Source organism: Lissotriton vulgaris, unplaced genomic scaffold (genome assembly GCF_964263255.1).
Source record: "Lissotriton vulgaris unplaced genomic scaffold, aLisVul1.2 SCAFFOLD_3542, whole genome shotgun sequence".
Taxonomy (NCBI): Eukaryota; Metazoa; Chordata; class Amphibia; order Caudata; family Salamandridae; genus Lissotriton; species Lissotriton vulgaris.
Window position 1 is genome coordinate 74,319 of NW_028246449.1, and position 26,671 is coordinate 100,989.

The following is a 26,671-nucleotide window of genomic DNA, read 5'->3' on the forward strand; positions in this document are numbered from 1 at the left end:
AACTTTGTGGCTTCCAAATGCCCTTGCGGTATGTGCCTGTTTTGCAAGTTGTCACACCCCTCCTGCCGTCATGTCTTCACTCATTGCTGCTGCTGCATGCACAGGCACGAAGCAGCGCACACGATCCAGGTACACAGACACCTACAGGATGACCCTCCTTCTATCCATTTGTAGAGCATGCTCCTGCCACCCTACACACAGACAACACCAGACAATCACACTCCTGGTATCACAATGCTTCTAACTCAGCCACTGCAGCTTATGTGTCTGTGTGTGCAGCACATACTGGAACAACTATGCAGATTCACATGACCTTGGATCTACGTACCACCAGGTCATGTGCCGTGTACAGCACACACACCTTCCATAGGCACAATATTGTACAGTGTTACCTTGTCAACACCACAGCTGGAAAAATCATCTTGCTAACAGTCACGTGGCAGTACATAACCTGGTCACACCACTTCGACATAGCCGTCAAAGTCAGTCAAGTTGGCACAGGGGACACACACCATGACAACGTCTCTTGGGTGTGGAGTGATTTACCCAGTCTGGTGTAGGTATGTGCCAGACGTGGGTAGTTGTTCTGTATGCGTTGCTCCCATAACAGGAGTCTAGTACTTGTAGCGACATATGGGTAGGTCACCTAGTCAGGTGTGCTTGTGTAGAGGGCTACAGCCCATTGCCCACAGTCTGTCCTGCCACCCTTGTCCTGTGCGCCATTCATGACATCCACAGTACTGCATCATGTTGATGATAGTTCACATACCTGCAGACACAGTTGTAGGTACTCCCTACGTAGACAACTAGTTGTATCACAATTATCTGTACACCTCAATGTGACTCTCCTGGCCCTGGCTGTGATAGCAGTTTTGGCATCCAAACCCCCCTCAAGAATTTACTATCCCACACAGGTGTGTCTTTCCATCGATGTCTCTAGTTGTTAGTCATTTCTGACCGATGTGTGTCCTCACACAGATTCTGATCCTAGTGTGTGGGTGGCTGCTGTTTGTTGGATACTCTTGCATTGTATACATTTGCACACACATACCAATTTATGCTGTGGTTCTAAGATAAATCAACAAATGCGTATGAGGTTCAGTATATTTATTTGGTGATCTTGTGCATGAAAAGTGAATAGGTGCTGTACAGAAAGGTGTGGAATCCAAAGTTCACTGCTGGAGATGAGATGCCTTACAGTTTCAGTCAACAGAGTCCAGGCCACAGTGCTTGGCATCATTGGGCAGACTGTGACCAGCAAGTCCATGTGGGAGAGTCTCATAGGGGATACTGTTGCACCCAGGGGCAATTTGCCAGGTCCAGTGTCCTGGGAGATGTGCATGGCCCACTGCCTCTCAACGTCTTAGCCGTGGACGACCCACCTTCCTTGGGGGACCCTCACGTGCAGGCACGGACGATGCATGGGAGGCTACGTCAGAGAGTTCTTCCTCCACCTCCTCCCCCCTCCCTGCGGCTGGTGTCGCACTTTGCCGTGATGTTGCTGGCCTTGTGACACAGGGAGGGCGCTGCATGTTGGCAGCTATCTAACGTAGCGATTGGCTCATTTCCCGAAGCACCTTCAAGAGCTGACACAGACTTTCCTCCACCCGTCCATAATGTTCTTGTTGCCTGGCTATTTGCTCTGCCTGCTGTTCTTTCACCTGGTTGAGGACCTCCGCAAGCTGGCCTACCTCCCTGGTGTCCCGCCGGTATGCCTACAGGATGTTAGTGAGTTCAGGCATACCGGGCCCTGCAGCTGACTGGCCAGATTCCCGCCTCCGCCTTGCACCACTCCCACCACCCTGACCCACACGAGCACTGCCTGCGCTTGTGGGCACAACCGGTCGACGGGCCCCCCGAGTGCTGGCAGAGTGGAGGTTGTCTGCCACCTCAGGGGCGCCCGACAAAGGTTGTCTCTCATTTTCAGACAGGCTCTCTGATGGATCATGTGCAGGGCTCTGACCTGTCTGCTGTGATGTGTTGGGAATGGTTCAGGTGGTTGGCAGAGATGTAGCTGGTACAGTTGCTCCAGGTGTTTGGGATCCAGAGGTGCCAGGTTGGTTGGGGTCATCCACAGTGCGTTGAGTGGCGTGGCTGTCGGTGGGGTCTGTGTCCGGCTGAGCCTGTGACTGGGATCCTTCTCCTCCCGGGGGTGGGGGGGGCTCCACACGTTGCCCTGTGTGTGGGAGAGAGAGACACTGTTAAGGCACTATCAAGTGACATCTTGTTTATTTATCCATTATCTGCATCACAGTTCCACAAGCTTTACATTGTTGTCATTGTTCAGTTGTGCATGTAGTGGTAGTAAATTGACATGTACTCATGGGTATTTTCATTCTTCCATTCTCTTGACAATGACTGACACAGCCATTGCTGTGTCTTGTCTTGCCGGCACAACACATGTTAAGCATTGCTCACGTTCACGCAACATCCAGGATACGGTGTAAATCCTAATGTCTGCGTCAAGCATGCACAGAGTTTAGATGCAGCATGTTGATGTAAGGGACAGGGAATCATTAATTTGCATAACATCAACTACTTTGGATGTCTTTTGCTGTTCCGTGATGGCCACACAATGCCAACACCCCTGGACCTGTACACACACTTATCGATCAGGGCTTTTGAACGTATCACTTCTCAAAGACGCATCACCTTGTCAATACCCATGTCCATGTTGTTACTTACGTGCATCCACAACAGTCATGAGATGGGGCACGTGCATTGTTTGAGAGGCACAATGGACTGGGGCTTCTGCAATGTGCATGTATTACTTGTATGCGTATTCATATGAGTGAGTGTTTAGTTGTGGTACATGACAATTGTGACATTGTTGCACTCCTATGCCTGTCCCCAGGGGATGAGTTTCTGTAAGGGGGGTGTATGACAGGCCATGTTAGTAGTTTGGTTGTCATTTGCAAGCGTCCATCGTTCATTATTTGGCTGCCCCCTGATGTGGCATGCTGGCATAATTGTGATTTTGTGTTCATGCACAGGATGTGTGACCTTGTCCTGCTGTTTGCAGTGATCACAGGAGGGACTTGTGGTGCCTACACCTGTGCCCATTGTGTAGTACAGAGCGTTCCCAAATGTGTGTCCTGACACAGTACATTCTCCACTGCAAATGGTGGGTGTGTTGCAGGCAATTAGTAGATGACTGCTATCCCTGGACATTCTGCTCTAAGGTGTTTTAAAGGCCTGTGCAGTGCTTGGGTGCAACTGTCTGTGTGCCCAGGGGGCTGAGGTGAGGTGACTGAGGCAGGTAGCCAGAGGGATGGAGGGAGACAGAGGGAGGGAGTGCAACAGGGGGAGGGGGCGACAGGGGGAGGGGGCAACAGAGGGAGAGGGCAACAGAGGGAGTGGGCAACAGTGGTAGTGGGAGGGAGAGGGAGACAGGGATGGAGCCAGGTTGTTAGTGCTTGCTCGCTCGCTACACTGCCTTACTGTGCCACAAAATGCTGGTTCTCTGGAAGGTGTGTCCACCACATGAAATTGTTTGGCAACTGTAGTATACTATCTTGTGTGATATTTCCCTATCCCTGTGCATTGGGCATGGTGCTTGGGTGTGTCCCTGGGACATATGGGATGAGAGTAGCCTCCTACCCTCCACCTTCGACCCTTTGTGCCTCCCCCTTGCATCAAACCCCATTTTGTTTTGTCATGCTGGGACTCATGGCCACCCACCCCATGCTGCTGGGCACTGTTGTAAGTCCACCCCTGTAACATCTTTTTATTATACACTCACCAGGCTCAACGGCTCCTCCTATTCCGTGTACTCCCACCGGTGACAGCAGGTCCATGACTTTCTGCTCCCAGGGATGGTATACAGGAGGTCTGCGGGGACCACCACCTCCAGTGTAGTGTGCATTGGCGTAGTCCTGGTCCATCTTCTTCTTGACCATCCTCCGCAGATCATACCACCTGTTCTGGCATTCCCCCCTGGTGCGCCTGATGGGTGCAACAGCATTGACCCGGTCTACGATCCTCTCCCACAGGCGAGTTTTTTCTGCCATGCTGGTCTGTCTGACCAATGTGCTAAACAGCTGTGGCTCGACTCTGATGATTTCATCTGTAAGGATCTTCATCTCCGGGTTAGTGAACTTTGGATTCTTGTGTGTGGTCATGGTGTGGGGTGTATGTGGTTGTGGGGGTGATGGTGTGTATGGATGAGGGTGTGTGGTTCTGATTGTAGATGTGATAGGGTGTATGTGTGAAGGTATGTTGCTGCAATTGTTGGTGTGCTCTCTGTTTCTTCGCAATAATGGGTATGTTGCTAAGGATGCTGGGTTGTATGTGTGAACCCTTTTATTGGTGAAAAAGTGGGTGTGGCTTATTTTGAATTGGTTGTGTGTGTCATATATGGGGTGGGTGTCATTGTTGACCTCTGTTTGCCTGTTTAGCTGTGACCAGTACATTATTACTCAATGGTGTGTACACAGGAGACATGTTTGGTGTTGTTGTGCTGGTTTGGGTGTTGGCGTTGTGTGTGTGCGGTACTTCTGGGTGCGATCGAGTTGTACGGGCCGTTGGCGGGTGGGGGGCTCGCGTACGCTTGTTGGGGGGGGTGTGCGTGCGGGACTTGTGCGTGCGATCGAGTTGTACGGGGTTGTACAGGCCGTTGGCGGGTGGGGGGCTCGTGTACGATTGTTGTGGGGGTGTGCGTGCGGTACTTGTGCATGCAATCGAGTTGTACGGGGTTGTACGGGCCGTTCGCTAGTGGGGGGCTCGCGTACGCTTGTTGTGGGGGTGTGCGTGCGGTACTTGTGCGTGCGATCGAGTTGTACGGGCCGTTGGTGGGTGGGGGGCTCGCGTACGCTTGTTGTGGGGGGGTGTGTGCGGTACTTGTGCGTGCGATCGAGTTATACGGGCCGTTGGCGGGTGGGGGGCTCGCGTACGATTGTTGTGGGGGTGTGCGTGCGGTACTTGTGCGTGCGATCGAGTTGTACGGGCCGTTGGCGGGTGGGGGGCTCGCGTTTGCTTGTTGTGGGGGTGTGCATGCGGTACTTGTGCGTGCGATCGAGTTGTACGGCCCGTTGGCGGGTGGGGGGCTCGCGTACGCTTGTTGGGGGGGGTGTGCGTGCGGTACTTGTACGTGCGATCGAGTTGTACGGGGTTGTACGGGCCGTTGGCGGGTGGGGGGCTCGCGTACGATTGTTGTGGGGGTGTGCGTGCGGTACTTGTGCGTGCGATCGAGTTGTACGGGGTTGTACGGGCCGTTGGCGGGTGGGGGGCTCGCGTACGCTTGTTGTGGGGGTGTGCGTGCGGTACTTGTGCGTGCGATCGAGTTGTACGGGCCGTTGGCGGGTGGGGGCTCGCGTACACTTGTTGTGGGGGTGTGCATGCGGTACTTGTGCATGCGATCGAGTTATACGGGCCGTTGGCGGGTGGGGGGCTCGCGTACGATTGTTGTGGGGGTGTGCGTGCGGTACTTGTGCATGCGATCGAGTTGTACGGGCCGTTGGCGGGTGGGGGGCTCGCGTACGCTTGTTGTGGGGGTGTGCGTGCGGTACTTGTGCGTGCGATCGAGTTGTACGGCCCGTTGGCGGGTTGGGGGCTTGCGTACGCTTGTTGGGGGGGGTGTGCGTGCGGTACTTGTGCGTGCGATCGAGTTGTACGGGGTTGTATGGGCCATTGGCGGGTGGGGGGCTCGCGTACGCTTGTTGTGTGGGTGTGCGTGCGGTACTTGTGCGTGCGATCGAGTTGTACGGGCCGTTGGCGGGTGGGGGGCTCGCGTACGATTGTTGTGGGGGTGTGCGTGCGGTACTTTTGCGTGCAATTGAGTTGTACGGGCCGTTGGCGGGTGGGGGGCTCGCGTACGCTTGTTGTGGGGGTGTGCGTGCGATACTTGTGCGTGCGATCGAGTTGTACGGCCCGTTGGCGGGTGGGGGGCTCGCGTACGCCTGGTGGGGGGGTGTGCATGCGGTACTTGTTCAATGCGATCGAGTTGTATGGGGTTGTACGGGCCGTTGGCGGGTGGGGGGCTCGCGTACGCTTGTTGTGGGGGTGGGTGTGCGGTACTTGTGCGTACGATCGAGTTGTACGGGCCGTTGGCGGGTGGGGGGCTCGCGTACGCTTGTTGTGGGGGTGTGCGTGCGGTACTTGTGCTTGCGATCGAGTTGTGCGGGCCGTTGGCGGGTGAGAGGCTCGCATACGCTTGTTGGGGGGGTGTGCGTATGGTACTTGTGCGTGCGATCGAGTTGTACGGCCCGTTGGCGGGTGGGGGGCTCGCGTACGCTTGTTGTGGGGGTGTGCGTGCGGTACTTGTGCGATCGAGTTGTACGGCCCGTTGGCGGGTGGGGGGCTCGCGTACGCTTGTTGTGGGGGTGTGCGTGCGGTACTTGTGCGTGCGATCGAGTTGTACGGCCCGTTGGCGGGTGGGGGGCTCGCGTACGCTTGTTGTGGGGGTGTGCGTGCGGTCCTTGTGCGTGCGATCGAGTTGTACGGGGTTGTACGGGCCGTTGGCGGGTAGGGGGCTCGTGTACGCTTGTTGTGGGGGTGTGCGTGCGGTACTTGTGCGTGCGATCGAGTTGTACGGGCCGTTGGCAGGTGGGGGGCTCGCGTACGCTTGTTGTGGGGGTGTGCGTGCGGTACTTGTGCGTGCGATCGAGTTGTACGGGCCGTTGGCGGGTGGGGGGCTCGCGTACGCTTGTTGTGGGGGTGTGCGTGCGGTACTTGTGCGTGCGATCGAGTTGTACGGCCCGTTGGCGGGTGGGGGGCTCGCGTACGCTTGTTGGGGGGGGTGTGCGTGCGGTACTTGTGCATGCGATCGAGTTGTACGGGGTTGTACAGGCCGTTGGCGGGTGGGGGGCTCGCGTAGGCTTGGGTGAGGGGTACAAGTGTGGTATGTATTGATTGCTTGCTGTGAGGCATGGGATCCCGTACTAATCCATCTTCATGCGCGACTACTTTGGCCCGTACAAATCGCGTTTTGGGTTCCCGAACTGGATCGTACTTGTGTAGTTGTGCGGCAGGTTTACAAATCGTACGGTTTGATTTCCGACGCTAAGTCGTACGGGACTTCGACTGTTGTTCGTACGGATGGCTGATATTCGTACGGGAATAGGCGCTAATGGATCGTACTACGCAGGTCGGGCGGTATTTTTCTATTTGTACGGATTCGGCTACGAATACTAATGGTACGGTGGATTTTTTTACCGGATCGGAATCGGCCCCCAAGTATGTTCAAAGTTCAAAGTTCAAAAAAGTACTTTATTCGGTTAAAAGGCAATAACCATAAAAGCAACAGCATGAATTTTACAATTTACACAGGGAAATTTAAAAAGTGACAAATCTATTATATTTCATCAACACCAATTGTTTTCCGTAATTTAAAACATGTTTAAAAAAGTATGTTTTAATGTTTCTCTTTTTATTTTGAAAGCCGTGAATCTAAGGAAAAGTGTCATGTATTAGATTTCTTGGATGTATTTTAATGGCTGTATGGCACTAAATTAAGTGTGTATTATGTGGATTATGTGAAATGATTTTAATGTTGTTTTAATTCATGTATTTTATGTACTTTTATGGCTGTTTTTTTAACTTGCTGTATAAAGAATTTGAATCGAATCGTTACTTAATTCAATAACAGTGAAAGCTGATTTTTTTCCAGCCTAGAAACAGAATTTGATAATGAATGGAAAACAGTATATCTTCAGTTCATTACTTCTCATTACTTCTTTTCTTTGAATGAGCCATTTACCTGACCGGTCCTGTGATGAAATGTGATTTTATTGTTTTGTTGTTTAGGGATGATTACAGAGTATCTTTATTTCTCTGTTTGAAGATACACCCTCAACCCTACCAGATGTGGGTGATCTTCTACCAGGGAAAGCCCTAATCTATTAGGCGGGAGCACTCTGCAAATATAATGGTCATGTCAGACCCCACACCGTATTCCACCAAAAAATTAGGTTGGTCACATATCAGCACAACTGGCCTCAACTACATGCATGATCTTTACCCTTCTAAAAATAGAGTACTGAGATAACGTTACATAAAAAGAGATGGTGATAAAATCCACATTCAGAAGAAGGGCTAGAACAGTAAGAGCTTCACCATGTCCTTCATGGACTGCTTATGTGGCAATACCGCATCTAGAATTTTTTATACCGTAGTTGCTTTAACTTGCAAGTGGGGTGTTAACTCTCTATTATATAACCCTCATGAAATTGTGAATTACCACGGAACTTGGAGTCTTCACAAAGATCTTCACATGTAATTCCAACATTTAGTGCAGTTTTTTCCAAAACCTATTCCGCCACTTTTTTTATCTGGTGAAATGTAACAAGACCTAGGTTCTGTAATACCACTTATCGCAGAATACTGGTTCAAGGTGGAAAATCAGTGTGAAAACTGACTTCACACTCAATGGGTAGCTGTTAAAGTCTTCGTAAATTTATTAAATCAACAAGCGTACAATCCATCATGTTAGTTATTTATTTATTTTGTTAGTTTAGTTATGCTGTTTTATATAGCGTGGACATGTTAGAGCACTTAAGGACAGGTCTTCCCCCTCTAAAGATGCACATTCTATCTTGCTTGCTTGTGTGGTGTTTAGCATTCAGTATTTTAAGAATACCACAATTTCTCCTTGATAAATTTAATAAAACAGGGGACAAACCTATGTTAGGGTACCCGACTTGTACAATATAAGCAATGGCTATGAGATTAGCACACTCATTTTCCCACCAAAATCAGTAATTATGAGATATTTGCAATGACGGCATGACAACAAAGCAGTTGGGAGCTCGAGGGAGCTCTGAACCAGTATTGCAGATTCTGAGTTTCTTCCTTCTTTACCCAAATTAAGCCAGAGATCATCTATCCAACCCTGGGGGTCCCTCATGGAGAGAGACCTGGCTATGGGTCTCGAGGGACAGAGTTGAGGGGGATACACTGCGGAATTAAATTCAGGCTGCAGGAATTTCTGCTGATTTTCCATGGATCTACCTACCTTCCAAATGGAATCACAGTCTATGAGTAGATCACGTAATGTGCACTTAGCCAGTCAGTATTACTGTGCCAAATGGATTCACTGTTTTAGCGTCAATCGTGGTCACTTAAAGTGTTACCACTGTCCTCTTATTAACACATATTACAGTAGTGTTTGTTTCTATGTTAATGTTTGCGGTACACAGTCAAAATATCGAGTTGATAATGTCGACTAGCCAAAATATCGAGTTAGTAAAATCGAAGGTAAGTAATATCGATAACAGAAATATTGATATATAAAATATCGATTTATGTGTGTATAAATAATATCGAGGACATTAAAATCGACATAGAAAATATCGAAGTCAAAAATATCGATTAGAAAAAATATCGACATTTTATATAGTGTTATTTTTAATGTATGTAAAGTATTTATAGTGTAAAATGTTAGGTATATCAATTTTTAGTAGTAATTATTAGTGAAATAAAGTATGTAAAATTTTTAGGAGCGGGATGTAGGGTTTATAGGGGATAAGGGTGGGTAGTGTTTTAAAATGTATATTATAAAAAATAATAATAGTAGTAATAATAAATATAATTGCAAAAATAATTAAAATATAGAGAAGAAGGTGTAAATATTAATTAATGTATTATAAAATTGTTATTTAATGTTTAGTAGTGGGTTATAGGGTTTATAGGGGTTAAGGGTGGGTAGTGTTTTAAAAAGTATATACAATTTTTTTTTACAAAAATTCGAATTTTTTATGAATTTTAAAAGAAAATTTCGAATTTGAATAAAATTAGAAAATTTTAGCAAATTTTTTATTTGTAAATTAAAAATTCAAATTTATGTTTGGTAGTGTGTTATAGGGTTTATAGTGGATAAGGGTGGTTATTGTATTAAAAAGTATGTTGGAAAAAATATTATTTTTAAAATATAAATTTCAAATTAGAAATTAAATTTGTAATTTTGAAAATATTTCGATTTTTTTTAATTTAAAAAATTTACATTTTTAACATATTTTTGATGTTTTGTAGTGGGTTATAGGGTTTATAGGGGTTATGGGTGGGTAGTGTAATAATAATTATTTATAAAAAAAAATTTTTAAAGTGAAATTGAATTAAAATTTTAAATTATTTTAAACATTCATAATACATTTTACCATTTTATTTAAAATTTACATTTTAATGAAAATGTACATTACATGTTTGGTAGTGGTTTATAGGGTTTGTATACATAAATTTGTTTTTAATTTGAAAAAATGAAATAGAAACTAATAAAAATGTGTTTCAAATTTATAATTTTAAAAATAATATTTTAAAACATTTTTTAAACTATAAATTGTTAAATATTGTTTGGTACTGTGTTCTAGTGTTTATAGGGGATAAGGGTGTGTAGTGTTTTGACAAGTTTATATGAAATATTAAACTTGTATGTATTTTTTAAGAAAATAAGTAAAACAATTTGTAAAAAGTATATTTTTCTAAATATTAGTGATACATTTACTTTTATATTTAATGTTTAATATTTGATTTTATGGTTCTGTGTACAGCACTTATTCTAATTAATAGTAGTTTGGAGTTAGAATAGTTAATTAAATAGGTTCAGTGTCCAGCACCTACCCTAATTAAATGATGATTGGAGTTGGAATAGTAAATTAAATAGGTTCAGTGTCCAGCACCTACCCTAATTAACACCTTGGCTGCTGTGCATTTTCCCCTCCTGTGCTGACATCCCTTGAATACTACTCTTCAGGACGAGCTCAGCTCGTCATCAGCACAGCTCAACTGTGCCTCATGACGAGCTGAGCTCGTCATGATCATGGAAGGGGTTAAATGTAGATTGGAGTAGGAATAGTACTTTAAATAGGTTCAGTGTCCAGCACCTACCTTAATTAAATGTTGATTGGAGTTGGACTAGTTAATTAAATAGGTTCAGTGTCCAGCACCTACCCTAATTAAATGTTGATTGGAGTTGGAATAGTACATTGAATAGGTTCAGTGTCCAGCACCTACCTTAATTAAATGTTGATAGGAATTGGAATAGTAAATTAAATAGGTTCAGTGTCCAGCACCTACCCTAATTAAATGTAGATTGGAGTTGGAATAGTAAATTAAATAGGTTCAGTGTCCAACACCTACCATAATTAAATGTTGATTGGAGTTGGAATAGTTAATTAAATAGGTTCAGTGTCCAGCACCTACCCTAATTAAATGATGATTGGATTTGGAATAGTACATTTAATTGGTTCAGTGTCCAGCACCTACCCTAATTAAATGTAGATTGGAGTTGGAATAGTAAATTAAATAGGTTCAGTGTCCGACACCTACCCTAATTAAATGTAGATTGGAGTTTGAATAGTAAATTAAATAGGTTCAGTGTCCAGCACCTACCCTAATTAAATGTTGATTGGAGTTGGAATAGTACATTAAATAGGTTCATTGTCCAGCACCTACCATAATTAAATGATGATTGGACTTTGAATAGTTAATTAAATATGTTCAGTGTCCAGCACCTACCCTAATTAAATGATGATTGGAGTTGGAATAGTAAATTTAATTGGTTCAGTGTCCAGCACCTACTCTAATTAAATGTAGATTGGAGTTGTAATAGTAAATTAAATAGGTTCAGTGTCCAACACCTACCCTAATTAAATGTAGATTGGAGTTGGAATGGTAACTTAAATAGGTTCAGTGTCCAGCACCTACCCTAATTAAATGTTGATTGGAGTTAGAATAGTAAATTAAAGAGGTTCAGTGTCCAGCACCTACCCTAATTAAATGTAGATTGGAGTTGGAATAGTAAATTAAACAGGTTCAGTGTCCAACACCTACCATAATTAAATGTTGATTGGAGTTGGAATCGTTAATTAAATAGGTTCAGTGTCCAGCACCTACCCTAATTAAATGATGATTGGAGTTGGAATAGTAAATTTAATTGGTTCAGTGTCCAGCACCTACCCTAATTAAATGTAGATTGGAGTTGGAATAGTAAATTAAATATGTTCAGTGTCCAACACCTACCCTAATTAAATGTAGATTGGAGTTGGAATAGTAAATTAAATAGGTTCAGTGTCCAGCACCTACCCTAATTAAATGTTGATTGGAGTTGGAATGGTACATTAAATAGGTTCAGTGTCCAGCACCTACCCTAATTAAATGTAGATTGGAGTTGGAATAGTTAATTAAATAGGTTCAGTGTCCAACACCTACCATAATTAAATGTTGATTGGAGTTGGAATAGTTAATTAAATAGGTTCAGTGTCCAGCACCTACCCTAATTAAATGATGATTGGAGTTGGAATAGTAAATTTAATTGGTTCAGTGTCCAGCACCTACCCTAATTAAATGTAGATTGGAGTTGGAATAGTACATTAAATAGGTTCAGTGTCCAACACCTACCCTAATTAAATGTAGATTGGAGTTGGAATAGTAAACTAAATAGGTTCAGTGTCCAGCACCTACCCTAATTAAATGTTGATTGGAGTTGGAATAGTACATTAAATAGGTTCAGTGTCCAGCACCTACCTTAATTAAATGTTGATTGAAGTTGGAATAGTTAATTAAATAGGTTCAGTGCCCAGCACCTACCATAATTAAATGTAGATTGGAGTTGGAATAGTAAATTAAATAGGTTCAGTGTCCAGTACCTACCATAATTAAATGTTGATTGGAGTTTGAATAGTTAATTAAATATGTTCAGTGTCCAGAACCTACCCTAATTAAATGATGATTGGAGTTGGAATAGTAAATTAAATAGGTTCAGTGTCCAAACGCCTACCCTAATTAAATGTAGATTGGAGTTGGAATAGTAAATTAAATAGGTTCAGTGTCCAGTACCTACCCTAATTAAATGTTGATTGGAGTTGGAATAGTAAATTAAATAGGTTCAGTGTCCAACATCTACCCTAATTAAATGTAGATTGGAGTTGGAATAGTAAATTAAATAGGTTCAGTGTCCAACACCTACCCTAATTAAATGTAGATTGGAGTGGATTAGTAAATTAAATAGGTTCAGTGTCCAACACCTACCCTAATTAAATGTAGATTGGAGTTGGAAAAGTAAATTAAATAGGTTCAGTGTCCAGCACCTACCCTAATTAAATGTGGATTGGAGTTGGAATAGTAAATTAAATAGGTTCAGTGTCCAGCACCTACCCTAATTAAATGTAGATTGGAGTTGGAATAGTACATTAAATAGGTTCAGTGTCCAACACCTACCATAATTAAATGTTGATTTGAGTTGGAATAGTTAATTAAATAGGTTCAGTGTCCAGCACCTACCCTAATTAAATGATGATTGGAGTTGGAATAGTACATTAAATAGGTTTAGTGTCCAACACCTACCCTAATTAAATGTTGATTGGAGTTGGAATAGTAAATTAAATAGGTTCAGTGTCCAGCACCTACTCTAATTAAATGTAGATTGGAGTTGGAATAGTAAATTAAATAGGTTCAGTGTCCAGAACCTACTCAAAATAATAGTAGTTTGGAGTTAGAATAGTAAATTAAATAGGTTCACTGTGTAGCACTTACCCTAAACAAATGTTCATTGGAGTAGGAATAGTAAATTACATAGGTTCAGTATCCAGCATCTACCCTAATTAAATGTTGTATATCTCTATATATTGTAAATTATAATAAAAAGATATTTGTAATAGTTTTATTAATGAATTTTCAATAGCTACAAGATAAAAATAACACAGTTGTTTTTCAAACAAATCTTTATTTTTTTAACATCCTAAATTAAGTACATTATATATGTATTACAAATCAATGTATAGTGTAATGAATAAAAATTATAAGTACAATGTAATTAGAAAAATCACATTTTGAGTAGTTGTTTAGGAAAGTACATTTTAGGCACATAGAAAAAAATGTAGTTCAAGATTATGCAATGAGTAATACTATACATATATTAAAAAAATTGTGACATATTTTTAAATAATTATACATTGGTAATGAAATAAATCTTTTTCATTTGTAAATATAATCCAGTGCTGTAGAAATGATGTTATAAAAGAATTCACATTTTTATAAAGATATTTTGATATTAATAATATTCAAGTTTTAAATACTTTATTCGACAACATTGTCATAAAAGCATATATCCCTAAGCTAAACAGAATAAATACTATACTAGAATTTTAAAAATAGGATAAAATACATATTAAATATCATACATTTTATACTTTGTTGACGAATAACTCAATTTGTAAAATTTGTACATTATAAGATCAAGTCACAGCACAAGGTCTTAGCAAGTTAAATTTGTCATTATAGATGATTAATTACAGTTTTAAAGTGCGCGTTCGTATTATCCAGGCCCACCCCATATATTTGGCTACGGCAATTGCAAGATTGGGGGCACAATTTGATTTTAAAATCCTTAACGCCTCTAGATATTTCCTTGTCCCCATATTCCTGCAAGCCGGTTTTAACCATCTGCTTCTTGGGGCAGCATATAATGGGCAAACAAACAGAAAATGTGGGATATCCTCTACATGTGTTTTACAGTAAAAGCAAGTATTTACATTACCAGAGGACCATTTAACCGTGAAGGCATTGAGGGGTAAAGAGCCAATTCTAAACTGAAAATACAATTTCCTGTCTAGGGGTTTAGCAATCAAATCCCAGTACTGTTCAAATTTTGGAGTAGTTTTAAAATCCAGAAACTGGGATGTCAACACGGATGGTTGGTTGGAAATCAATGCAGTATTATTTATCATGCCCCAATACATTTTTTTCAATGAAGTCTTGGATGGAAAGGCATGAGGGTCTACTGCAGTCCACAAATGCTCAAGGTGCAGTTTTTGCAGCAATTTCCTTACTTCTTTGAGCCAGGGTATTTTATGAAACCTGTCGGAGTTAACAACATCCATTAGGGCAGCTGCGTAGTGACTCAATTCAGGGGTAGTTTTTACACGCCTCCAATATAGGAGGGGACGCAGTCTGACCGTGTCCTCGATCTTTTTCCTCCCGAGATCATATTGAAGTGGGGTCAGGGGAGTACTCTGGGGGACACCAATTATTCATCGAAGAAATTTATTTTCTGCAACTACTAATGAGCTCAAGTTGGTGAAACCCCATAATTCTGATCCATAAAGACAGGCGCCCAACACTTTCATGCTGTAAATCTCCATTATTGGCTGGATAGGTCTTGTAAATGAAGATTTGTGTTTTTGGGCTATTGCCCCTGCCAGCTGATTAAACTTTAGCACCACAGAGTCCATGTGGGATTTCCAGTTCATGTTGGCATTTAAGGAGATGCCTAGATAGGTAAAAGCATTCACTTCCTCTAGTGAAGACCCATTATAATTCATTTTCCCCTTGAATTTCTTGGCAGGATTCAGGTTCATAAACTTTGTTTTTGTTGTGTTTATTTCCAAGCCCCGAATCCGACAGAAGTCACCAAAAGCGTTTATTGTCTTTTGTAATCCGCTAGGGGTCCGCGAGACCAGCAAGGTGTCATCTGCAAACATTAGTACTGGAACTCGCTCCCCATTTAGTATTGGGGCATCTGTTGGGAATTGCTTCAAAAAGTCAACTATGCCGTTGATATAGAGGGAGAATAGGGTGGGGGCCAAAACGCAACCCTGCCTTACCCCTCTATCCACGGCGAAGGATTCCGTGACATCTCCCTGAGCACCCCATCTAATCCGGGCATAGTTGTTCTCGTGCATCCTCACAAGTAAAGTCAGCAATTCAGGGCTTATTCCTAAATCCCGCAAGACAACCCATAGCTTTTGTCGGGGTACTAAATCAAACGCAGACTTCAGGTCAACGAAAACAGCAAATAGAGGACCATTTGACAGGGTTACATTTTTCCAGTACATAGTTAAAAAATGGAATACCTGGTTGACAGAGCTAGTTAATGGGCGGAAACCAGCTTGGTACGGGGAGAGGATATCCTTATCGTCTATCCAGGCTTGTATTTTATTTTGTACCATCCTGCCCATCAGTTTTTGTGCAGAGTCGATAAGGCTAATGGGCCTGTAGTTATTTGGTAAAGCCTTGTCCCCTTTTTTAAAAACAGGTATTATTTCCGCTCCTTTCCATGTTGCTGGGATCGTTACTCCTTGTGCGATGGCATTACCAAGCCATACGAAATATTTGCACCAGTTGGCCCTGTCCGATAAAAACACATCCGCCGGTATTCCATCAATTCCTGGTGCCCTGCCTCTGGTTACTCCATCCATTGCCACATTTACGTCTTTCAATGAGAATAGTTCATGGGTATAAAATACCCTTGCTGGAGGGAATTCAGTTTGGGGAGGCAAATTATCTGCATATTGTGGTTTGAAAAAGTCCACCCAAGCCTCCTTTGCTACATGATTTTTCGGGCAGTCTGCTATTCCCCCGGAGCCCCACTTTAAAATGGCCCAGAACTCTTTCTGATGTTTATCAGCACATGCTTTCTTCAGGTCTAGCCATATATTCTCGTCCCACAATTTTTTTGCCCTAATTTGTGTTTTTCTGTATTCATCCCTGGCCTTTAGAACTCCTATTTGAGACCTCAGTGCTACACTGAGATTTTTTCGCGCTATTCTACAGGAACGGTCATACCACCCTCTTTTTGTTGGAGGTCTAGTGCCCTTCCTTTGCTTGGTTTTTTTGAAGAATAATTTCTGTATATTAGCAAAAAACTTTGGCTGTGACTCTTCGATCAATTGGTTAAAATTTGTTTCATTAGTAAGAATCTGGAGTCTGGTTACCTCATCAGTAACTATCCCCTCTAGGGCCTGCATATCCCCAGGTTTGTCTACCAAGGTTGCCCATTTAATGTGACGAAGATTGTTAGATGTAACAACGTCTCATGTCGTGAGATCCCTATCCTGATTGATTGAGTTTACACTTTGTTCCAGATTAAAGAGCAAGCACAATGGATTGTGGTCGCTCTCCAATCTCGGAATCACTTGCATATCTACCACTTTATGCCAGTCTCTGACGTCTATGAGGATATAATCTATCCTGCTACTAGACCTGGAGTTGTCACAGGTGTGCTTTCCCCGTGGATCAGAGGGGGTGCGGCTGTTTAATGCCCTCAATCCCCTAGACAGGCATAGACTCAGCCTGTATTGCTACTTCTGTCCACTTTTTTACCAGCGGGAGGTCTAATTGGGGAATTCCCCATTTGGTGTCTTCCTCTTGGGTCAGATCATTATCCTCGCATCCCAGGGGTTCAAATGTTGTGTTCAGGTCTCCCCCCACCAGGATAGTGTACTGCGTAGGTAGAAACTCTAGGTCATTATCTAATGCACCTAACACATCAGAGGTTATGCCCCCTTGGGTTCCCCTGGCATATATGTTATGTAAGGCCAGATTATGGCCATCAGCCCAGGTGAGCACTAGGGAGAGTAGGTCACAGTTAATAATATGACTCTGTTTGATGGTGCATTGCAAAGATTGGCGTATCCATATGATTAGACCCCCAGAAGGCCGCCCCTTAGTATTCTTTTTCGCAGGTACATAGAAATTTAAGAAGCCCTGGCGAAAAACTGGTGCCACTGACCATGTTTCCTGCAGCATGATAACATCATGGCGGTCAATGAACTCGCACCATTCGGGAGTCTCTAGTTTATGGTGGATACCCGCTATATTCCATGAGATGAGTTTAAGACTACCTTTCAATTCAGTATTCCCCTCTTGTAAATGTATGCTCTGATTAGGGGGGAGCAAAAGGGATGGAGAAGTAGTTTCCTCGTTGTTGCTAATGGGATAGGTAATTGGTGCAGTGTACACTACTATGCTAGGGGTATAATCTCTATGTTTCTAGGTTCCTTTGAGTACTATTAATTCCAAAGTTGGCCTCTACAACCTTAACTTTTCCTAAGCTCCTCAAATCTTCCAGTCAATCACATTCGCTTAGACCCGAAAGGGCCGAGAATCTATTTTCAGTCGAAATGCCCCAATTATTTCTATTTCCAGGGATTTTGGCTTTTCTTAGCACAGGGTTCCACTTGGTTTTCAGCATTGTTGGATTTAAGGTGTTACCTTTTTTTGTATAAAAGAAATCCAACGTTAGTGGCACTATTTCAGTAGATCTACGCTGAGGGGGGTATATATTAGCTAGGATATTTGGCAAAACTTCTGGGTCTGAGAAATGTAGCACCACACAATTCCCCTTAAATTTTTTGGTGCCACCCCCGATCCATTCAACTCTTCTAGCTTTAATTATTTCCTGTGCCAACTGGTCCCTGCCACCCGGATTAAAAGCCATGTTCTTTGATAACCAATGGAATGATTTGTTTATCAAAGAAGGAATGTTCTCTACTTGCCCTGGTTCCAGTTGAGGTACATTTGCTAGGACCAGTATTAGTGGAGAAGCCTCCACAATTAATTCAACAGGCCCCTTCTCTAAATTGTCATCTACTTTTCTACCTCTAAAACTCGGCCCTGCAGAGTCCCCTTTATTAATATCAGGATCCGGGTCTCTCAAGTCCCCCCCCCCCCTAGAGCAGGTCTCCTCGTGGTGTTCATGGGAGTGTTTGCAAATAAATCTGACCCAGGAGCAGTTTGGGTAGTTTTTGGATCGACTAGGTGTTTTTGGCAGAGGGGTTTTCGTTTTTTCTTCTAATGATTTTTGCAAGAGTGCTCCCAGCCTGTTCACCTCTTCTGTGAGCTGGTCGATTTTGCTTAGGAGCGGTTTGGTTATAGTTTTAATCTTGTTATCTACGGCATTAAGCAACTTCTTGAATTGATCTTCATCCAAGTAGACCTTCCCTCCTGTATTACCCCTTGTATCATCTCCACTATTTCCCTGTGGGGAAGCGTCGGGCGCTTTTTACTTGATCGGAGGCCACCCCGTTTAGATATATTCTTTTCCCCCCCTTTGTTACTCTCGGAGCTGGGACCGGTGCAGGGGCCTCCTCTTCTGGAGTGATAATATCAATATCTTGCATGCTCTCAGGAGCTGGTTCAGAGATGGCTACTAGAAGCTGGGTCAGTGGATTATTATCTGGGGTCTGGAACACCTCATTACTGATATCAAGAACGGGAGTAGGTAAAGCCGTGTTGCCGATAAGCAAGTCTGGTGAGTAACTCAACCCCAGGGATGATCTCCTGTCATGGTTAATTTTGGCAACTTTCTGAACCATATAATTGTCTATGGTGTTAATGGGGACTGTTGATGATTTAGTTTTAGACATTTTCCAAGCAACTTTTCCAAGTAGCAACTATGCAGGTCCGTGGGGTGTCAGTTCAATTAGGTATCCCAGGCTCATACAGAAGTTTTTGGGAGAATATGACTTACTTGGTTATTTTTGCGCAGCGCTCTGGGCCCTGCTCCTGCCTCTTCCTGCCGATGAGGGCCGTAGAGGGCCCGCCCTTTGCCCGGGCTTCGCCCCGGGCGTCCCGCGACGCTGAGGTGTCTCCTGCTTTATGGGGCCGGCGGCGCTCTCCCACCGCGTCAATTACGCGCCGCCGCGAGGCCGGCCGGGTGTTGTGGTTCCCGGAGCGGCGGCGCGATGCTTGGAGGCAGAATGACTCTCGGCGGTGGCGGCTTGGCGTCCTGAATGCCCCTGGCAGTGTCGGCGTGGCAAGGTAAGTTTTTTCGTCTCCCCCGCTCTGCCGGGGTGTCTCCTGCTTTATGGGGCCGGCGGCGCTCTCCCACCGCGTCAATTACGCGCCGCCGCGAGGCCTGCCGGGTGTTGTGGTTCCCGGAGCGGCGGCGCGATGCTTGGAGGCAGAATGACTCTCGGCAGTGGCGGCTTGGCGTCCTAAATGCTCATGGCAGTGTCGGCGTGGCAAGGTAAGTTTTTTTGTCTCCCCCGCTCTGCCGGGGTGTCTCCTGCTTTATGGGGCCGGCAGCGCTCTCCCACCGCGTCAATTACGCGCCGCCGCAAGGCCTGCCGGGTGTTGTGGTTCCCGGAGCGGCGGCGCGATGCTTGGAGGCAGAATGACTCTCGGCGGTGGCGGCTTGGCGTCCTGAATGCCCCTGGCAGTGTCGGCGTGGCAAGGTACGTTTTTTCGTCTTTCGTCTGCTTCAATAATATTGTACATCATACCATTAACATCATTATCAGAATATTTGTAAATTATACCATTTTTTGTATGTTGTAAAATTATTAATATTAAAAAATATTTTTTAATAATAATAATTTTTACATGTTAGTTATATTGTTAAAAAATTAATACAGAAAAAATTGATATTACATTTGACATTTTTATCAGATTATTTTTTCATAAATATTACATTAAATATTAAAACGTATTAATATTTAATGTAATAGATATTAAAAGTATGAATATAATACATTTGTAAGTTTTAAAAATACATATATATTTGAACATGTTGGTAAGTATATTTGAACATTTTTTCATTATTTTTCACAGTAAAATAAATGTTTTAGGCATTTATTGCACTATTTCTTACATTACTGTATTATTTGGGTCTTTTATTTTGTAACCACTCATTGTCTTTTTGGGTGATTTTGGGAGAGTGAAGGTCGCGGTTGGAAGCAGCTTCACGTCTGAGCAGGTAAGAGTGTATATAGATATATTTTAACTATTTTATCTAACTTTTGAAGGTATTTAGATAGTATGGAGTTGAGTCGATACGTTTTTCGGTTATCATGGCTTTTTGTTGTTTGAAGTAGTTGGAGTTAGTGAGTTTGTGCTAGGATTTGGCTATTTTTGAAAAAAGCAAGTATGTAATGTTTATATTTAATACTGTATTTCTAAGTGTTATGTGGGTGGGATTGTTTCATTTTTTCTTCTAGGTATTTGGATACAGCTATTTCCGTTTCCGAGCTGTGACGTTTTTTTTTATCAAAGGAAGTGTGTTTCAGTTGTTTGAACTGAGATGTATAGCATACTTCCTTTATTTTTCGGGTTTCCTGGAGCGTTTATTACATTTTTATATTATTTTCGGGTTTTTTAATGGATTTGGAACAATCGATTTATTTGGATGCTGGATGGATTTTGCACAGTTGTATTTTTACATTTTATTGGGTATTTTTATTTCTATTTTTGAGAATTTCTCACTACATGGATTGTAATGGATTATTGGATTTGCTTATGATGTTGCTGTGAAAGGTAAGTGAATTATTATTAATATTTTTTTGGGGTGGGAAAAGTGTTGTTATGAAATGTATTTAATATACTTAAAATTATTTTGTCTATATATAATTAAGAAAATAAATATATTAGACAAAATAATGAAAAAATTATTATATTATTATATGTGTGGTTTGATATTTCAGGATATTTGAGGATTTTGACCCTTTGATTTAGTTAGTATTGTTAGTTTAATGTTTTGGCTATCATTTTTAAGTATTCTAGTCCTCTTGTTGTAGGGTAAAGTTGTACTTGCTGTTGTAAATATTGATACATTTGAGCAGTTTGTCTTGAGAGTTTGGGTTTTAGTTGTAAGACAGATTGCTCCATTCATAATTCTTGAAAACTTTGCTCTTTTTGGATTGCTGTGAGGAGTTTGTGTAGTGTGGGAGTTGTTCGTCCAGTAGAAGATAGGAAGGCATTATGCCAACCTTCAACTGCGTTGTTTGTTTTGGCTCCTTGGTTTAGGGTTGGTAGATATACATTCCACCAGGGAATTAAGAATTTAGGTTGGCGTCTGTGGCCTGACCTGTGTAGTCTCCCTACCCAGTTGTCCTCAAAGTAATCCAAAAGTGGAGCAAGTTTTTGTTCGTTTTGTGTGTAGAAAGGACTTTCAATTAACAGATTATAATGTTCAGCCACGTCAGTTATTGGCACATATGCCAGAGCTATTAGGTGTTTTATTTGGTATGCAAAGGTAATATTGGTTGCATACTCAACACTAAGTGTAGATTTTTGTAAATGTCTCCATAGACATTGGTTAAAATGAAAGTAACATCCTTGTATGGATGTGTGTGGATATGTTTTAAGAATGGAATTAATCATAGCTTGTTCGAAATCTATTATTATTTTTATTGGAAAGTAGTCTGATGTTTGTTCTTTGATTTTGTGCAATATTTCTGTGTAAGTTGCTGTTTGTTTGTTTGGTAACAAACAGTAGATGAATGGGATACAGGTATTATGATATTGCCCATGTATTTTATACAATTGATAGAATGGTTTAGGGCATATGGTAAAAGTGCCATCCATCATCCATGTTTGACTTTCTTTTAATATTTTAAGGTTGTTATTTGTAGCATTAATACAATAAGGGGGCGTGCGAGGGAAATATTTATTGACCTAGCATTGTTATAGTCCCTACAAACACTGAAAAAACCAAGTATAACAACGGGTCAGAAGAAACATAATGTAGCTATCTAGGCAACTGTGTGTTATTGACAGGACACAATCCCCGAATCCAAGGTATTCATGGTGAAAAAATGTGTTCCCATCAGATACCCATGCTGTACCACCCTACATCATTTGGGATCCTTCACCCGAAGGAAGTGGAAACAAGTCCACTATGGATTAGGTAGATTGTGTCCTAATCATATATGAAGGAAATGGTGATGTATAGATGAAAATTATGTGTTGGTATCAGGGGGCAAAAATAATTAGCAGTGCAAAAAGTGCTCTCTGTAGCGAGTGATAGAGTGAAGTTAATATTGGGTTGTGGGAGTGGAAAGAAGAATTTTATTAGGATCCTACCCACACCCAAGGTTAAAAACCAGTGCAAAGTAGTGTTAACACTACTTTGCACAGGATGGGTATCTGATGGGAACACATTTTTTCACCATGAATACCTTGGATTCGGGGATTGTGTCCTGTCAATAACACACAGTTGCCTAGATAGCTACATTATGTTTCTTCTGACCCGTTGTTATACTTGGTTTTTTCAGTGTTATTTGTAGCAAACATGATTATCCTTTTATCTTTGCTATGATTATCATAGAAGATAAAAGGTTCGTCATTATGTGTGATGGTAAGTTCAGGTGGAATAATGACTTCCTCAAAAGTTTTAGGTATTGGTATTGTGGGTCTACTGGATTTTTTGGTCCTAGCTATGGTTCTTTTTGTATTGAAGCAATTGATGGTAACTGACCTCTTGCTTCTCTGGGTACTCTAGGTAGTAATAAGAATTACGCTAGTTGGTAGGTCAGATGTGCTACTTAATTCTTTTATATTTTCTAGAGTGGATCTAACCTCGATTTCTGAGATGTTAGGTGGATGGTTATGTTCAGTAGTATTAATGACACTTGTTTCTCTGGTTGTAGCACGCCCATAGTATTTGATAGAGTAATACTTAGTACATTTCCAGTTAACTTTAAGGTCTTTTTGTTTCTCCTGAGTATAAGTATAACCCATATAGCATAGTAAAAATTTTCCTTTCTGAGATGTAATAAATCTTGCACCTTCTGTCATTCTTGTTTTCTTTTATCTAGAAAAGTTATATTCAAAATATTAGGAAATTTTGTAACGTTATTCCCATTTTAAATAAAACATGTACCATTTGTAGCTTCTTACTTACCAACAGTAAAGTAGTAGCTTTAGAAAGTAGATGTATTTTCAGTCAGATGGTGTTCTAGTTTTTATAGGTCTGTAGAAAGAAAGTAAACTATGTTATAGGATTTGTATATTTGTGTATTTTGGTTAGACATTTGCTAGTGCGTAACCTTTCATAATGAGAAAGTTACTTTTTACGGATTACAAAAGAGAACATTTTAAGAAAATACTAACAGAAGTAGTAGCAAAGTCAAGTATTAACATTGTCCATGTTTTAGAGCTTACAATGAGTATATCTGTTTGCATTGTGTACTTACCAAGTGTTTATGGTTAGTTGCTGAATGTCTGTTCTTGGATTAGAATTAGCTGCTTTTTGTAGTTCTGTTATCTGTTTGGAGAAAAAGTATAGTATTTTTACAAATGTTATTTATGTAAAGAAAAATAAGTGACATTTTAATCCTTTTTTATAGTTATTTTGAAGATTTTCTTGAAGACAATGTTCAACTCTTTTGTATAGTAGAGTCTGTAGTAGGAAAAAGGAGATAGAGAACGAAAAATGTAGTTGTAAAATGTAGCATATGAGTAATAGGTTACAATAGATCATAATTATGTAGCAGAGCTATATGAATACTTACTTGTAGTATTTAGTAGTATTTTCATGCACAGAAGAATATTGAGGGTGCTCCAAAAACTGGCAGTATGTCGTCACGCTGAATATTGCCTGCAGGTTTTAGGGATAATTGTGAATGGTTTATATAGGGTATGCTTAATTAGTGTTTCTTTCTGATTGGTCACATATGTTGAGAAGAGTTACCATTGGTTAGTTTGAATTTTGTTTTAGTAAACGAATTAACTTATATGTTAGTTAAAGGTTTATATAGAGGAATAGTGAAATAGTAAGTATTTTAATAAAAATGTATTTAATTATTGTTGGTAGTTAAAATAGATTAATAATAGGGAAAAACATTGTATGTATAAAAGGAGTGTTTATATAAATATAGTAATAACATAGTAAAAAATAATTTAAAGTAATGTGATATATAAGTTACTAAACGTTTTTTAAATATTTTAAATATATTTATATGTGTGTATTAGTAAGTTTGTTGATGTGTAGTGGTTATATAATAAATATATACTTATTTAGAGTTATCAATATTTTGAGAGAGTCGAAATAAGTGCAGTCGATATTAGTGTAATTGATATTTTTGTAGTATACTATATTTAATAATAAATGGCGATATTATGTTATTCGATAATTTTGTTATCGATAATAGTGTAGTCAATATTTTTGTGCATCGATAATGTGGGATCGATATTTTAGTAAATATATAAATATGTATATGGAGTCGATGTTATTGATATCGATGTTTGAGACTCAATGTTAGTGTAGGTCGATTTTTGTAAATTCGATATTTTGTCAGTGATTCAATGTTTGCGCCACTTGATTCAATCGTATTTTTCTGGTTACACCTTCTCATCTATGGGCCTAATTACGATTACGGTGGTCACTGTAGTCATGAAGGCACTCTAACCATCTCCACACTGTGGGACCACTCGCAGTAATATAAGTGTGGTGGTCGAACCGCCACTAAACCGCTCCTACCGCTGCAGATCAATCCAGCGGTCTGGCAGCGTTTGAGGTTAAAAAATGCTGGTGGTGCCGCAGCGGGACCACCAAACATATTTTTAGTTGCCTCATTGCCTTTTCATGGTGGTCGCACCGTGCCTCTGTGCATAGTGCCCCTGTGTAGTGTTGCACCCCTAGTTTCTGCACGGGAAGGAATGCACAACAAGGTGCATTCATTCCCGTGCAGGAACGTGCACTGGCGGTCAGAATGCAGTGCCGTTTTTAGGCTCACAATAAGCCTTCAAACAGCACTGCCATGGGACTGCCACGCGGCCCGCCCGCCAGACCACAAGATTACTTGTAATCTGGTGGGGGGGGCGTGGTGAGTTTCATCGGTCCTCGAGTAGAGTGGTGGCATGCCACCTGCTCCAGGACTGCCAAAACTCATAATAAGGCCCTTAGCCTTTATTGTACTCTGTGGTGCATGTCATTTTACATTAATTGAATCTTTTTTAATGCAGACAGGTGGCTAAAGGTTCCATGCCCACTGTGCTTTTCGGGCAGGTGGTGCAGTCCAGGGACTGCAGAGAGCCTGTTGCTTTAAGGCACTGATACTGAAAGTACAGCCCGGGGGCCGCATGCAGCCTCCTGACCTTTACATGGGGCCCCTGGTCAAAAGCAGCTCTGGGCTGCTGTTTACTCATCCCTGCCCTAACAATAAAAAGATGCTAAATAAACAGCCAAACAATTATTTAAATGTTAATTTGTGTTAAAGAAAAGAAGTAACTAGGGAGTCCTGCACTGCACAACTTTAAGAACATCTTCATTTTCAAAGACATCTTGCAGTACAAGTGTAAAAATATGATAGCCTCCTCAAAATTCAAAAAGTGTATTTAATTAACCTGGAGACCCTTTTCACCTTAGTTTATCAGATGATATCAGTGCATTGAGAAGTATTATTTTAAAAGTGATAGTTTTCAAATGTGAATTTATAAACATTAATTCTTCCCTCTATCCTGACTATAATGCCATGGTGAACTGTAGAGGCAAATCAGTTGGTATGTGCACTTTTTGGGTGACCTGGTTTCCAATTATAAATGAACAACATTCTAGTTTATTATATCAAACACAAGAGAAGGCTTTGTACAGTGCACATCCTTAAGTCATTTACTTTCCGGTCCTCTTATTTGTGATAATGAAGAAAATGGTGGGAAAGTGAAATAAAACTATTGCCTAGCGTCACACAACTTAATAAAATGGGGAAGCCGGGATAAATCCCAGGTGTTCTGGTTTCACATTAAGCAATTATGCTTTGCTTTCCCTACACCTCCCTTAACGCCAACTCCCCCTGCCCTACCGCCACCACGCTGGCAGCAATGCAGCCCTCGGTCACATCACAAGATCAAACTTATTGGCCCCTTGGAAAATGTTTGTGTGTACCCATGGTTTAAGGGGTCGAGGGGTTGCAGTCTAGGCAATTAAAAGTTAGGGCAACAATGCGGAAGTTCTCTTAAAGGTTGTAGGCCTCATTTTAGTTACCTGCAGCCTCACAGAGCATTTCCCAGGTGGGGCTGTCACATAGGGCAGTGAGTAGCGCTGAAAGAGTGGGGGGTGAGGGTGTTCTGTATAAGCACGGGTGGAGGTGAGCAGGGCGTCCATATGAGGACCTGTGGCTTCAAGGAAGGAGAGTAGCGGCTGGGGGGGGGGTGGCATTCCGTATAACCGCTGGTGGAGGTGAACTGGGCATCCATGTGAGGATCTGCTGCTTCAAGGAAGGTGAGAGCATGGGCTGGTGTG

General features: G+C 41.9%; 1 pseudogene; it reads right to left on the reverse strand.

Moving 5' to 3' along the window:
* Positions 1–1,355: 1,355 nt before the first annotated feature.
* LOC147665957 (uncharacterized) lies at positions 1,356–26,432 on the reverse strand (annotated as a pseudogene).
* Positions 26,433–26,671: the final 239 nt, after the last annotated feature.